The 15422-nt window shown below is 37.6% G+C and overlaps 1 protein-coding gene across 3 annotated transcripts in view; it reads left to right on the top strand.

Moving 5' to 3' along the window:
- FNDC3B (fibronectin type III domain containing 3B) overlaps nucleotides 1–15422 on the top strand; it is a 358190-nt gene that overhangs the window by 30203 nt on the left and 312565 nt on the right. Inside the window, exon 1 of one of the 3 annotated variants that reach the window (XM_082839879.1) lies at nucleotides 6893–9138. The exons of the other annotated variants lie outside the window; for them this stretch is intronic. The gene's annotated coding sequence lies outside the window, so the exon portion shown is untranslated. Of the gene's footprint in view, nucleotides 1–6892; nucleotides 9139–15422 lie in introns of those variants that run through there. 3 annotated transcript variants of the gene reach the window in all.

Genomic DNA, 15422 nt, shown 5'->3' with positions numbered 1-15422 from the left:
TTTGTGTCTTCTTCACTGTGAAACTCTTACCAAATTAGCCAGAAAAGTAGAATTACCTTTCCTTCGTGCTTTTCCCCCTGGCCTCTTTCCTTACCACATGACCCATATGAACTGGAAGCCAGGCCTTCTGTCATGAATTTAGGATGATGCTGCACTGCGTCTTCAAGCAAGGGTTGTAGCACAGCATGATGACTCTGGATGAAAACTTTCTCTGCTTAGGACCTTACAAACGTTGTATTGAAATACAGTTGTCTCCAATTTTGACATACATTGGACCCTGTTTTTCTGGTGGCTTAATTGAAAGTATGCCTCTATCCTGAGAGATGCCTCTATATGTTTGATAATGTGCTGGTGCTGAACTATAGCTTGTGACTGCTGTGACTGGCACTGAGGTGGCCCTCCTGCTGTGCAAGAAGTAGCAGCGGTTCCAAAAGTCCACTGGGCCAGTATTCAGGTCTAGTTCTCTAGTTACAAATCCCGCGGATCCCATAACTTAGAAACGCGTGTGTGTGCTCACATACATCAAATAAGTCTTGTGCACACACAGAGCAGCCTGTACGAAGGACTTGGAGTGACAATTGAGTCTTGAACTCTTCTTAAAAAGGAAAAATTAGCACAGAGTTAAAACTTTACTAATTTAAAGATGTCATATTAGTTCTGTTTAAGAGCAGCCCTTTATGCTTTTGCTTGTGAGTAACTTGTCTTCAAGTCGGTGAGATTGGTTGCTTGTGACTATGGAATCTTGCCTTCTGGCTATAAAGGATGATTTCATGGTGGAGGATGTCGCAGATATCTTAGTTTGCTGCTTTATAGGGTGAGGTATGCTTTAAGGGCTGGGAGAAAAAATTAGGTAATTTAAGTCTGTTTCGAGACACGTGGAAAGGAAGCTATTTCATAACTAACTATCGGGCATGTGAAACTTGGCAGGACTCAAGTCCATTAGTGGCCACAGTCACATGATTGATTACCGGTTGGGGACCTTCAGTTAGCTTATTGCAGACCTACATCTGGCATAATTGATGTTGTCATCAGTATTAAACTACTCATCCTGTTTTGCCAACTTTCTTCCAATAACAAAAGTTTCTTGCTTTGCACGTGTGAAAGTTTTTGCGACTCTAGGTATGTGTATAGAATTAGAGAGTTTTAACCATGATGCAGTCACAACTATTTGAACTTCTTGATTTTAATAAAACATTAGAAAAACTGATGATTCCATTACTTCCCTACTCTCTCTCTTTGGCAAACCTGTGGGCTTCTTCTTACCTAGTTAGTTAAGAGGAAGAGGGAAAGATTGCCCCAAACCATGTTATTCTATATACCTAGTGCCTAAAAGAAATACAGGGACAGATAGGCCTCCAAACTTGGATAGTGACTTAAAAACATGAATTAATATATATTTTAAATGTTCATTGCTGGTTTTTTATGGAAGTTAGTGGGTTGTTTTCTGAGGAGTTTGCTGTAAGGAGTCATTTTGTTCTCTTACGAAAGGAGGGTGGAGGGTAGTGAAAATATGGGTGGGACTGGACTGGTGGGGAACTGTATGAGCATTTCCCATTAGTGCATCCTTTCTACTTTGCTACGGATACTTAAAGATTAGGAGTTAATTTTTCTCTGTGGGGGAAAACATGGCAAGGAGCATTCCAATTTCAGAGATTTTTATTTTAAGTTTTGTAACACCTCAAGGTGGAATTTCTTCCTTTTAAGTTAAGGGTTATCTACTACTTTTTTTGTTAAAATGGTGCTTTTTCTTATCTTTGTGTCTTCTAAAACTTCAAAAGAATAGGCCTTGGTTTTAATTTTTCCTTAATGGTTTTTATCATGTTTCAAATCCTGAGCTCTATAAATAATGACATATATGTAAATAAAGTCCCCATTATCTCTTTATCCTGAAAATTTGTACATCTGATTGTCAAAAGATAAGTACAGTACTTATAGTTTTATATCAAAGAATTTTAATCTATAGGCACCAAGGAGGCCCTCTAATTCTCCATTCCAACCAGTGCCAAGACCCCCCTATGTGACATCTTGACACATGGTCAGCAGCCTATGCTAGAGTCAAGGCAATTGAACTAGGGGGCTCTGGAGACTGGCTTCCAGGCTTGGCTCTGCCCCTAACTACCAGTTTGGTTTTGGGTATCTTTACCATTATGATTAATGAAATGAAAGGATTAGACCAGGTGATCACTAAGGTTTCTTTCCGTTCTTGATTTCTTTGAATATTCACTAACAAAGTTTCTTTAAGAAGTAATCAGTTAATTCTTTTTTTTTTTTTTTTTGACATCTCTCATTTTTATATTGAGCCCAAATTGTCATGGTGAAAGATGGGCTTTCTATAGCACTGTTTTTCCACAAATTTTGACTGGCACGCACATTGAGACACATGTTTTACCTGGTAGTCCAGTAAATACACATCTACGAAAATTTTAAATATGTATTCCTGGATCAAAATAAATCAATACTTGCCTTTATTCTTTGCGATCCGATTCTATGCTATTCTCTTTTATCTAAAGGAATGCCAGTCAGTGACCCACTAAATTGATTATATGACCCATAGTTCAAAAAGTACTACTCCACAGCAACCTAGAACAAGTTTGTTTCTTCTTTCATGTGACAGCCCCTCAAACTCAACGCTAGCCAGCTTGTTTGCCTTTAGTCCTTCTCTTCTACAGGCTGCAGGTCCCCAGTGTTCAAAGCTTTTCCTTGTATGATTTGACATTTTGATTCAACACCATCCTGGTCAATTGCTCCTTAGATACTTGGAGTTTGTGTCACGTTTAAAGTAGTGGTGAGCATCGGAAGTACAATCTAAAAATAAAATTTAGCTAGTCCCAGCCCTTTCTTCTACTTCCTTTCCTACTAATGTCTACTATGTGTTATACATTTTTTCTGCAGATATTATTTCACACGTGTTTACTGAGCACTGCTATGTATTAGTACTGTTCTTGGGGCTTGGGGATACAGCAGAGAGCAAAACCCCAGTCTCTGCTTTCAGAGTGTACGTTGTGGAGAATTATGCTGGCTGCTAGGAGTGTAAGGATGAATCACAGCCAGGCCTTTGCCCATAGAGCTCTCCTTCAGCGCCCAGCTGCACGTGGTCTTTTATGGCTCTGTGTTGCCTGCTTGTTAGGTATTTCCCCTCTGAATTGTGAGCTCTTCCTGCCTTTCCACTTGAGTGCACATCTCAGCAAAGTCGAAATGTCAACTTCTAGGGAGACAGTATATGTATGCAGCTTTAAAAAATGTTAATCCTCTAAAAAAAATTAGATGGAAATTAGAGAGTTTAAAAAAGTATCAGAGTACAAAGACAGTAAATTATTTTTCATGAGTTTCAGAGTGGTTAAGGGAAGGTTGAAAGTTTCTTTAATGTTGATGAAAGTCTGTCAATTCCATTCAGGTCACAAGGGCATCAAGAGGGGTCTTTAATTTGGGGGGACAATGAAGTATACTTTTTAAATAAAATTATAACTGTTTCTAGAGTGACTTTGGCTTGGATAAATTTGGACCAATGTTAATAGTTTTAGTTTATAGTTAAAAAGTTAATTCACTTAACTAAAATGTCTGTTGTATAGAAAGTAATATATCGTGGGGTTGGCAGGGGAAAGCTTTGAGTGGATGAAATGAATAAAAAATGTGGTTCCTATCTTCAAAGTTTGTATTCGAATTAGAAAATCTACATACATGAAGTTATATAAACCAGTGATCAAGCCACATAAGTACAACTTGAATGATTATAGGTCAGTAGAATTAATCAAGAATGATTAACCGGAGACCTAGAATTTGAAGTAGATGGGAATGGATTGGTAAAAAAGATCATGTCTGTTCTAAGTTGAATGTAACTTAAGGAATCAGGAGCATTAAAAAACCTGCTTAGGTGAAGTTGCAATTTATTTACCTTTTTTAAAAAAGTCAGAATTTCTTCTATTTGAAAACTTAACAAATTAGGAATTTTCGTAGAGATGTAAATACATTTCTAACATGAGAAACTAATGTTTAGAGAAAGAGCAGGGATGCAAGCCTTCAGTATGACGTTATTCAGTCAGAATAGGATTGTATTGATCCAGGGGTGAGAAAATGTTTATGGGGTGGTGTTTTCACAGAGGCCTCTTCCTTTACTTTATTCTGAGCTACATAAATATCAAGTAAAGCTTTCTAGTCCAAGTTAACAGATGGCGATGTATGCTGGATTTATAAACAAAGCCCTAGAACAATACTACACTTAATTGATGAATGCTCTCTCCCTTCTCTTAACAAAGGTTTTGGCCTCCTGTGTGCTTGTCTGAGAGAGAATTAATGAATTCTTTTCTGTGATCTCATGTAGAAAGACTCTCACTATAGAAATATTTGTTTTTTTTCCCCCCCAACAAGAAAACTTGAATACTTTTTAAGTTGCCTAGTAGTTTGAGTTCACAAAGGTGGACTGAAAAAGTATTTGGACAACTTGTATTAAAGTCACCTTAAAAAAAGAGTCATATTTTTGTCTTCAGAGTAGAATGATGCCTCAAAACCAAAAATAGTAACCTAAATAAAATACACAGGAAGGAACATGTCCAATTAGATGATTTCAGACAAACATGCAAATTAGATCTATTTTAAACTCTTTTTCTGTGAACTTCCATTTGACATTCTTTAGCATGAAGTAACGCTTTATACTGATTCTTAAAATGCACCCTCCCCGTGTATTTAAGATATGTGAAAGTAGCTATTTTGTAATATTGCTATGCAAATGGAATCTTGGGGTTTGGGAGGATGAGCACAGGTGTCCACGTCTAATGGAATGCAGGTCCCTGTGCATGAGAAGAAGGCGAGAGGAGCCATTTGACCAGTATGACAGTGTCTGTAGAAAGTATTCATTGTCATTTGTTTGGAAATGGTAAATTTCAGATTGTGAAGAAGTCCACCTCGTCTCTTCATCCTGCCTTCTTTGAAACAAGCAATAGGTTGATTGAAGTAAATATTTAAATATACAGGAGCATTTGGATTGTGGCAGATGAAAACACTGGCGCCTTTGGTTGAAGGCAATCTGTACAAAATGCTTTTGACTTTAATGATAGCTTTCTGCTGGCTGCCACCCAGGTGTCCTTCTTGTGCTCATTGGTTTGAGGAACATTCCCTAAAATGAGGGAGGCAGTTCACATAAAAGTTCTGGAGGTTCCTGCCCAAGGCAGCCTTTTATAGGGAGTTCTCCTGGTGGTGGGTGTCATATGATTGCCTTGGGAATGTGTTTACCTGACTGTCTCTTGACACACTGATACAGGAGATAAAGAACGCACAGACCACCCTTCCCCCACTTTTTGGTTAAGCTCTGATGTAGGTATTTTTAGCAACCTGTGAGATAACCTATAGAAATTGTGTGTGGTAGGCTCTTGGCTGGGATTGACATTTGTATAAATCAGTATCTTCAGAATTAGGAAGACATGACATCAAAAATATGAATTCATAATTTCTTATGTTAAGTACTGTAAATGTCATGCTGTTAAACTACACAGTTAGAATTTGAGATGAGGCCTCAGTATCCTCTGTCCTGTGCTGATTGGGGTAAAAGACTAAATGTGTATTGAGTTGTAGGAGTCCGCAAGGCCCTCACACCTGTCCAGTCCAGAGCTGGTCTCTGCCTTCCTCTAAAGCTTCCGTTCGCCTTTGGTGGGGTTCTGTGTGGGGAGCTGCAGCTCCAGGTGCTCCTGCTAGTTTTATCGGAGGAGAGACCAGGAAGAACAAACTGGCGAGGGATTTGGGCAGAGAGTGATAGAAAAGTGATAATTGGAAAGAAATTTTTCAGTCAGGACATTTTTACCACCCAAACATAGGCATCTTGGGAGTATTCCTGTGTTGCCATTGTCAAGGTCTTACTTTAGCACTCAGTTATGTAAACACTGAAATTTGTGGAGATGGTAAATAATGCCTAGACGGCCAGAATCGGGGAAATTGTCAGTAAGTATCCTTTAAGATGAGGAAATTCAGTTTCTAGTAAGGAAAGACACAACCTAGAGCCTTTTTGAAAGTGAGGTGTTAGGTGAGGGAAGGGAGCGAGGCTGAGTTCTGATCAATGCTGCCCCTTGTTTTTCGGGTCTCTGCTTGTCATGAGAGAAGTATTGTTCCTGGAAATGAAAAGCATGGAGGCAAAAAATCTATTTCTTTAAAAAAAAAAAAAGATAGCGAGTGGATTTTTGCACTGCTGGACTAGCTGTGGATTTGGCAGCCTTGGTAATCGAAATCCTGTCTGTGTGCCTGTGCAAAATCTCAAATGCCTGGCTTTAAATCTGAAATCACAAGCAGATCCTAAAAGGAAAGAATAACATTAAAATGATAGAGGGTAGAGAAAAAGACTGATATTAACAAATAGGTCAGTTATTATTTTTTAAAAACATGTATTAGGAATCTGTAAACCCTTAAATCAAGAAAACAGCTATGGAAAGATTGAAAACAGAAAAGTAAGGTTTATCTTATAAAAAGTTCATACTTCACTCTTAGGCCTAGTTGCTAATGACATTCAGTTACCTGAAAGAATTATTTAAAAAGGGGGAGGGGCTACCCACGTTCACTAATTGCCTTGCATCTAGGGCTTTGGAAGATTCGACATTTCCTGAGTTGACCATAGAAGTTGAAGTTGAGTGTGGTTCAGCCTGTTAGGCTGAGAGTTCCCACCCTTCAGGTTGAAGACATCTTTTAGAATCTTAGAAGTTTGGGCTGTACCCTTGAAGGGATGGAACCTGCCCATCTGATGTTTCACTTTGGCATAAAGCCAGAAGGCCTGGCTCTCATCTATAATTTGGTGATGGTTCACTGATACGCCCATCACAGTTTCAAAGTTGATGTTTACTTAGAGCTGCCTAGGCCAAAGAGGGTTTACACTATGAATCTCCTGTTGCTTGTGTTTATTAAGGACACCCCATGGTTACACATAAAATGTATGCATCTGTTAGATTCTCTGCTAGGTGTTTTGAAGTGCTAACTCATTTTTCTTACAGTGACTTCCTTAGGAATTAGAATCCGTTGAGAACTTAAGTTGCTTAAGTTGACTCCCGGTGTTTGGAAATAGTTGATTAACATTCTTCTGAAAATCGATTAAGTGACCATCAGGGTGTCATTTTAATCTAAGGTTTTAGTTTAAAAATTGATACGTAAAGATTGAAAGTTGTGATTTATTATATTTTGCCAAAGATTCGTCTGCCTAATCAGTCAACTTTTTTTTTTTTTATCCCTGTACTCCTTTCACAACTGATCCAAAGACACTGGTTGTTACTAGTAGTTTTCAGTTAATATTAGAAAACGTGGAGTAAGAATCAGATTACCTTTTGGATTCTCCCATTTAGGAACCACATAAGTTTGCTTCTGTCTTACTTTACCTCTCCAGTCATCACTGTTTTCTCCGTTTCAGGAATGTAACCCCAGTTTCTGTGGTATTCCTTTTGTCTTGTTAGCTTGCTTTCTTTGTTCTCTTTGTTTTTTCTTTACGTGGAGCAAAACTTATCGACTTTAGTCTGGACTTTTGAGGTAATGGTAATTATACTAATATTGTGGGGTTATTTATATTTGTATATGGAAAGTGACTATACGTAAAGTGACTTCCTGAGTCTTACATTTTATAGGTTAAAAATCTAAGGATCTAATTCCATATATACATTTCAACGTAGGGCATTTACCTGATAGGAAAGTTACTTTCTATCTTTTAAAACGTATATACTATATCGAGTACATTTTTAAAGACTTTATTTTTATTGGAGCAGTTTTAGGTTCACAGCAAAATTGAGAGGAAGGTAAAGAGACTTCCCTTCTAGCCCTTTGCCGCCACAGTGCACAGCCTCCTGCGTTATCAGCTTCCCCCCACAAGAGTGGTGCATTTGTCATAACTGACGAACCTCCATTGACAATCATTATCACCCAAAATCTGAATACATTTTTGAATTCGGAAAATAAAATTTTGAACAGTATTATAAATTAGAAGACTGGCTGTGTTGGCAAGGTTAGTAACAGGTGACAGATTTTGTATTCATACCTGTTTGCCATTAGTCATGCCTTTTGTCAGTTGTTCCTCAGAGCAATTAGATTAGCACATTTAAGTTTTTGGGTTTAAGAAATGAACTTCAAAGGGTAAGGTGGTTAATGCTTACCTAATTGGCTAGGAAAAGTGTTTATTTCTTTTTAGGAAAATAATTTCCTCTTGTTTCATATTATCCAGCACATTGGTTGAGTGAAATTAATTGTTAACTTGAAACACATTTATTTTCTATGGATGTGAATATTCCCATAGTACATTTGACACTTTGATAATACTTAATTGTGGATTAGGTTCATGGTTCCATGTGATATGTTGACATGCAAGTCGGAGGAGCCTATTACATTTACAGAAGTTCAGTAACAAGAAACTCATCATTAACTAGGACTGCTGGAAATAAGGAAATAGCGTTTTGGCATTCGCGGTCTTTTATGTATGGGAATTCTTTTCTGTACTGGTCTTGTAAATTAATATGAAAGTCTGACCAACATATATTTTTTCTTTTATAAACATTTCTCCCACCCCCAAATAACTTGAATGAAATCAGCTTTATTCCTGTCTGCCGTAGTCATTTCTTTCTATGGATAAATAGTATTCCTTGTTATTTGCAAGGCTGATGTAACAACACAGCTGTTATATGCTTGGCATTTCTGCTTCTGGTGAAATGCTATTTGTGCAGATTTATCTGATCCAGATGTGTGACCAGCAGGCTACATTTCTAATTATAAGGATAGCCAAATTCCATTATAAGCACATCATGGGATTATAGAGCCAGGAGGCATCTTGCGAGGACATCTAGTTCATTCTCCAGCTTTTCAGCAGGACCACACTTCATAAACCACTCCAGCACTGAACAAAGCAGCAAAGAATGTTCCACCCATGTATAGGCTGAAAGTAGAATCATCAGAATTACAACTGGAAAAAGAGATGAGTCCCTCTAGTCCAGCCCTCTTACTTTACGGGTAAACAGATTCAGGCCCAGAGAAGTTTGACATAATCTGGACATTTAGGACTCTTTGCCTAAAACTTACTCTGCTTTCTTCTGAAGTGGCCTGTGCTGAGGGAGAGAAGGTGGAAGACTTGATTGGAAACGCCAGGTTCACATCCAGATGTAGCTCTCTAGTTCCTTCATTTAGAAGTAAGAGGTAATGAATTAGTGACAGCTGGATTCCATTGGAATTTATTAACTATTTCTGAAACCTAATATGGGGTGAGATATTCTATTGTAGTATGTGTATATGTTTTGTGTATATCAGTGATTAAAGAACAAAGGAAATCAGACATGCGTTTAGGGCCTGAGGATTTGCAAGTTTTGTATATAAGCTTACCAAGAATGACATATCTGAATAAATATGTGATTCTTCAACTCCATTTGACATTGTTGAGTCTGGGGTTTGATTTTGCCCTAAGCTAATAGTGACCGTGTTACTGTTTCATCAGTGCTGGCAGAAGACAGGGGACTCTGGCACCACAGACAGGGGCATACCAAACAGTGTGAGCACCAGCAGTTGTATCAGTTCTTCCTTGCCCCCAAGTCCCACGGGGGTGATTTGGAGCATCCAGATGGAACTATGTACACAGTGGGGTTGTGTTTCTGCTGAGGGACACTAAACTCGGGGAATCCGCTGCTTTTGCAGCATGCAGTGAGGGAACTTTATCTTTGTCCAGAGGAGAGTCTTACCCCATCTGTCAAGGTAGTTCACTGTAAACAGAACTCTGAGAAATAGCCTGGACACAGAATGGTCAAGGCCTTGCCTTTTTAGCATACCTGACAGGGCGTGGAAGAGCACAAGAGACCGACGGAGGGTGTCTCACAGCAATAATGTCCTGTAATTTCTGTCCATTTATGTGCGGTAAGGAAGAGATGATCAACTAAAATGCATTACTAGCAACTTCACAAAGACTAAAAGACATTATGTAGCTGTTAGGAAGCAAATTATTAAGAGAAAATGGTAAGTGCTGGATAATCAGGAGAATGAAAATGGGAGGAAAATATGCAGAACTTTACTTCTTCTGTAAATTGACATTTGATTGTGAAACTTAGGGATGTGGTCAATTCATATTAAATATTATCACAACCAAAACATCAGGGATTATAAATCTTGTTTCTACATTGTTAAATCTGTACATCTTTTGTGAAATGAAAGTGGTAGCCATGTGGACCCAGGCCTAGATTTAACTCTGTTTCTTCAGTGCATTGTAGCCTTAAGGGTTTAAAAAAAAATTATTATTATTAGAAAAGTTATTCGTGTTGTTTGTTTAAAAAAACTGTTTTCCCCCCAAACAATAGAGTGGTATAAAAAAGTAAAATCTTTCACCTTTTCACCGCATTGTAGCCCAGTCAAAGTTCATAGAGGTTGCCATAGTTCTGTGGCCTTTGGATCAGTCAACATTAGAAGGGAGAAGAAATGTTAATGATTTTAGTGGCTACTTTTTCCTTTTGAAAGATCAGAGTCTAATAAGTGCTTAGGACATTTAAGAGGTATTCTGAATGTCTAGAAATGATCATCATACTGCATCATAAATCTAACACTAAAATATTATAAGTTCACTTTTCTCAAATAGTAACGGAAGATTGTCTTACAATAATGGGCATTAGGTAGATCAGGTAACAATATCTTTGTTTTATGGATAAGGAAACCAAGGCATGAAAATTTGCCCATTGGTTATATGTGAGCTGTGTTGGGCTTCTTACTACTTAGAAAAGATTTTGGCTGCAACTAAAACCTTCATAAGACATGAGACTAACTCTGTTAACTCTGTAGTACTCTTAATTCTATTTATCCTGTTCTTTTTTTCATGTTTTTTCTTTTTTTAACATTAAGTATCACTTTCTTACGTACTACATAACTTCTTATGTTCATGGCTTGTTTCCCCTTACTAGAATGTAAACGCCACCAGAACAAGGGTTTTTTGTTGTTGTTGTTTCTCTTGTGCACCGGTGAATTACCAATCTCTGGAAGAGTATCTAACCCCTAGTAGGTCCTTGGTAAATTTGGTGATTAAGTGAACCAACATGTGGTATATTATATACCTGGTGCTATAAATTGATGAGACTCAGATTTTAGATATCTCCAGCTTTGGGCAAGTGATTGGACATCTCCAGATAACACTGATTGCCTCATCTGATAGGATGAGATTGAATTTGTAAACTGGGCTGGGGGATGGGGCCTGTAGATTTCTTTTGGCTTTGCACAGTGTTTTTTAAAATTTGGAAGCAACTTTTGAAAATGAAGGGATTTCACATAACACAAGATTTCTGGTTTCTCTTGAAAACCTGGCAGTATGGACTGACGTTTCTGCAAGGTAGTGAAGGTCGTAAGCTGAGTGTCAGCTCCCTGTTTAGGAGGGGTGTCTGCTCTGTCTGCAGGGGTCTCCACCGCTCTCTGTTGACTCCTAGATACTGAGGCTGCCTGTCAGTTGTTTTTTGCCATCATGTGCGCACTTTAATTTTTAAAATATGAAAAAAATTTAAATATGAAATATTTCTCTGTAGCCATGTTTCTAAAACAGGAAGCAAGGAAGGTAGACTACTTTACTCATTGACCTTCCCTTCTTGGCTCTTGTAGGCATTTAGACATCACAGCCCCTTGATGTGATGATTATTTAAAACCTCTACCTCTTTTGGGTGTAGAGTTTTTATGATTTTAGTTATGAGTGCTGACAGTATGCAACAGGGAAGAGATAGCGGCTCAGACTTAGAGGAATGAACTTCAGCCCTTTGACTGTGGAAGTGGCAGCATGGAATGTGAGTCTGGGGGAAAAATGCTTTCTTTGTTGAACTGTTAAAATGCCTAATTGGTTCAGATGTTGAAAGTGCATGGCCACATTGCTGAGTGCTCAGATACAGCATTAGAAGGGCCCTAAAGGTGTGTGTTCGCTATTTGTACTGTTTCCTGTCTACTAAGGAGATTGTATTTTTCTTTCTACTTGTAATAGTGGCAGGAAATGCGAAAGATTAGAAAACATTTTGTTGTTTGGAAAAAGTGATCTTTCATCCAGGAAAAGTGAATGTTTTGATTTGTTGTTGCCTTAAAGACTTGAAAAATTGAGCTTTGGATTCCTTTTAATAGGAAGAAGAAATGGCATACCCTTCCTAGAGGAAATTTGAACAACTAGACAATTTCAAGCCATGTTTAATGTGGAAATGTGACTTATATTTTGACGTTATATGGGTGAATAAGCTTGTGCAGTCCTTTAGACTCATAAATTGCGTAGGGTTAACCATTGGATCCAATTTTCTTTGACTTTTTACCTGAAGATTGGGCTAAGTTCTCATGTGAAGAAACTAGGTGAAGTGCTACTAACATATCATTAGATAATCTCTATAAAAAAGAATTTCACATGATTTCATTAGGAGAGTTGAAAATAATTGAGTAGCTAGAGCTAGAGCATTATCTGATGAACACCAGACCTTGGGAAAAGTTTGTGTTTAGAAAAGTTTGACCCTGGAGAGAATCTCGGTACATATTAGTTCTTTGAAGTCCAGCATTAAAGAACCTCTAGCTATTCAGTCCAGAGTTTTCAGGTTTACTTGACATTAGAATTCTTTTTTCATATAAGACATATTAGCATGAAGCAGAATATTTGTTCCATGGCATATACTTTGGAAATTACACCTGGATGGATTTAGAAAAAACAAAGATACCACATGTAGTTGGTTCCTGTTTCTGTATGGGTTTTTCTGTTTCCCCTCACTTTTACCTGAGTTTGCAATTACATTTCTTCCAGGCCACTCCCGGAGATGTCAGGCAGTGACATGGTTGAAACTTAGTGTAGAACCCAGAGGGAATATAGAGGATAGTTTTGAGTGGTCTTTCTTTTGTTTAGAAAACAAATAAATCTACATTGATTTCCGATTTTTTAGGTCATATGCTTCTAATTAAGACACATAACTCACCATGGCTGTATTGTAAACGACCATATTAGGTGTGGACATCTTTTCCTTGTGCTGCCCTTCTTTTGGAGACTTAGTGTTACTAATGTAGAAAACACTTGTCTCCTCTGAGAGCCTCAGTAGTTGCCTGGTTTGGGACTTTGCAGAGAACCTGATAGACTAGGGGAAAGGCAGGGGGATAATTAACATTTTGGAATTTGATAAGTAAGAGTGGGTGTACATGTGTGTGGGTGTTGTAAAGAGCATACAGCCTGGTTAGTTTTCCTTTATAAACTTAGGTAGAAAATATGCTTAGAAATTTGAAGTGATTTGAGAGGCAAGAGACCTTACTCTTCCATTAATCAGTGGTGTGACCTCTAAAAAATAAGGGATGGATTAGATAATCTTGAAAGTGCTGCTGATTTAAAAAAAAAAAACTTTAAAAATTTCACTGCAAATTTTAAATGCTGAGGTTGTGTTTTTGAAATTAGTATAGGTTGTAACATGCTGGAAGGGAAATGAAACCCTTATGGTGGAAAAGCCTATGCTGATGTAAAAATATGATTTGGAATCTTTGGTATTTGCCAGGGGCTACAAGAATTAAATGGCTCTCCATTTGCAATCTTCTCGTACCACATGAGGGCTGCAGGAGAATTTGAGAGCCCCGGGCTGACCTCTTTGAGAGCTCGGCAGGACACAGTCCACGGTAGCAGGAAGGAGTAGCGTAGTACATATATACTACTTCTGCCTTTGGATCTTGAACCTTTTACCATGCATCACCTCTGCCATTCACATTTTCAGAGTAAGTAATGAGAAGCTTAGAACCAGGGAAGTGCTTGCCACGTCTTGTTCCTGAGAAGCCTGCAGCCTAAAAATGCTTATCATTCAAGGTGTGACATGAATGAGTGTTATATGGCTATTGTAATTTTTCTTTAAAGATATGTGGCTAAACACAGTACTTTCTAGGGAAAATATCTTTTTAAGTAGAACTTTGTTTATGACTCTGATCCCAAATTAGTGAAATTGCTGTATTAGGATCACAGAATTTAGAATTGGAAGGAAATTTGCAGGTAATCTAGTCCAACCACACATCATGTTGCAGATAAATGGAGGCTCTGAGAAACCTAAGTCACGCAGCTGGTATTTATAATAAAACAAATTAAACCAAGTCTGGATTGCCACCGAGATCCTCTTTTCTCACATCATGTAGATTTCAGGCGCTATGTGCAGTGCTAGAATTCCTTGTGAAATGTTTTAAAAATTGAAATATAGTTTACATACAACAAATTTAACAAATCTGAATCTTCACAAGTATATTTTGAAGTGTAACTGATCATTTAGAAATCGTTTTAAAAATAAATCTACAAAGTAGAAGTGCAAGTACAATCTCATTAGTTGTGTTGACAGCGCTCTCCTAAAACATGTGTGTTGCTTAAAATGATTAGCTTGTATGGAAGGTATAAAAAAGAGTTGTATTTTTATTCACTTATCCAGCAGTAAGACTTTTAAGATACATAGACAATGGCCAAATAATATTCAGTCTTTTGGTTTAAGTGATAGGGAAATTAGCTTTCTTATGGACAGAAAAGGCATTGAGAGAGAACTGACTTGTCATGGTGTTGAATTTCACAGAATTAGCTTTGAATAAATAGGATTTTCAGTGTGCTGTGAGCTTTTTAAAACTCACAGTGAGTAACTAATACCCGTAGAACTTTGCAAAGTAAAAATTAGTTCAGAACAAATTATTTCTTTTACTGATTCTCATTTCTGAATTAAATCTATGAATCAAGAATGTACGAAAACATCTTTTAGAATGTATGTTACAGGAGTACAATATAAGATTGGGGCAAGATGTTCTACTACAGGATTTTCTTAGACCCTGGGAAAAACCAGTACGAATTCATTAGTGAGTGTTGGAAACAGGAAGCGATGGGGCACAGCTGTCTGCAGAGGTTTGGAGGATTTCCCTGTGACAGTCAGTACTGAATCATCAGTTGATTGAAGGTAGGGGGTAGGTGGCAACACACACCACACACAAGTTGAATGTCGGATTTACTAAGCCCTCAGCAGTATGATGATTTTAGATTATAATTTCAGTCATAGCAATATCTTAATACCTTTGACAGAAGGATCTTGGAACATTAAAAAAAAGATTCCAATAAGACTGCCTTGTAAAGATCAAGGACATGGAGATTTGAAAAATCTCACTCTCTGTTCATTATTTGAAGGTCTTTTGAAATCTTAGCTCAATTGCAAAGTTAGCCAAATGTGCATAACTGGATTTCCAGTGTCTGCACAGTGCTAGGCACGTAAGATACCCAATAAATGTTTGAAAAACCGAGGGAATAAATTTCCAGATCTGTCTACTCAACTTTATCTGACTTCAATCACACATATGATTTCAACATGTATTATTTATCTGTAGTAGTGCTCTGGTTGTGGTGATCTGTCAGATGTGGTTGTCTGTTAAATGATTTGAGTAGGTGTGCTTAATTCTAATATCTTAATTATTAGGTGTTGATTAAATTTTTTAGCAATTAGTCAATTTAAAAT

The sequence above is a fragment of the Leucopleurus acutus genome (assembly GCF_964270905.1).
Source record: "Leucopleurus acutus genome assembly, chromosome: 5".
Lineage (NCBI taxonomy): Eukaryota > Metazoa > Chordata > Mammalia > Artiodactyla > Delphinidae > Leucopleurus > Leucopleurus acutus.
This window is presented reverse-complemented; position numbering and strand designations above follow the sequence as displayed.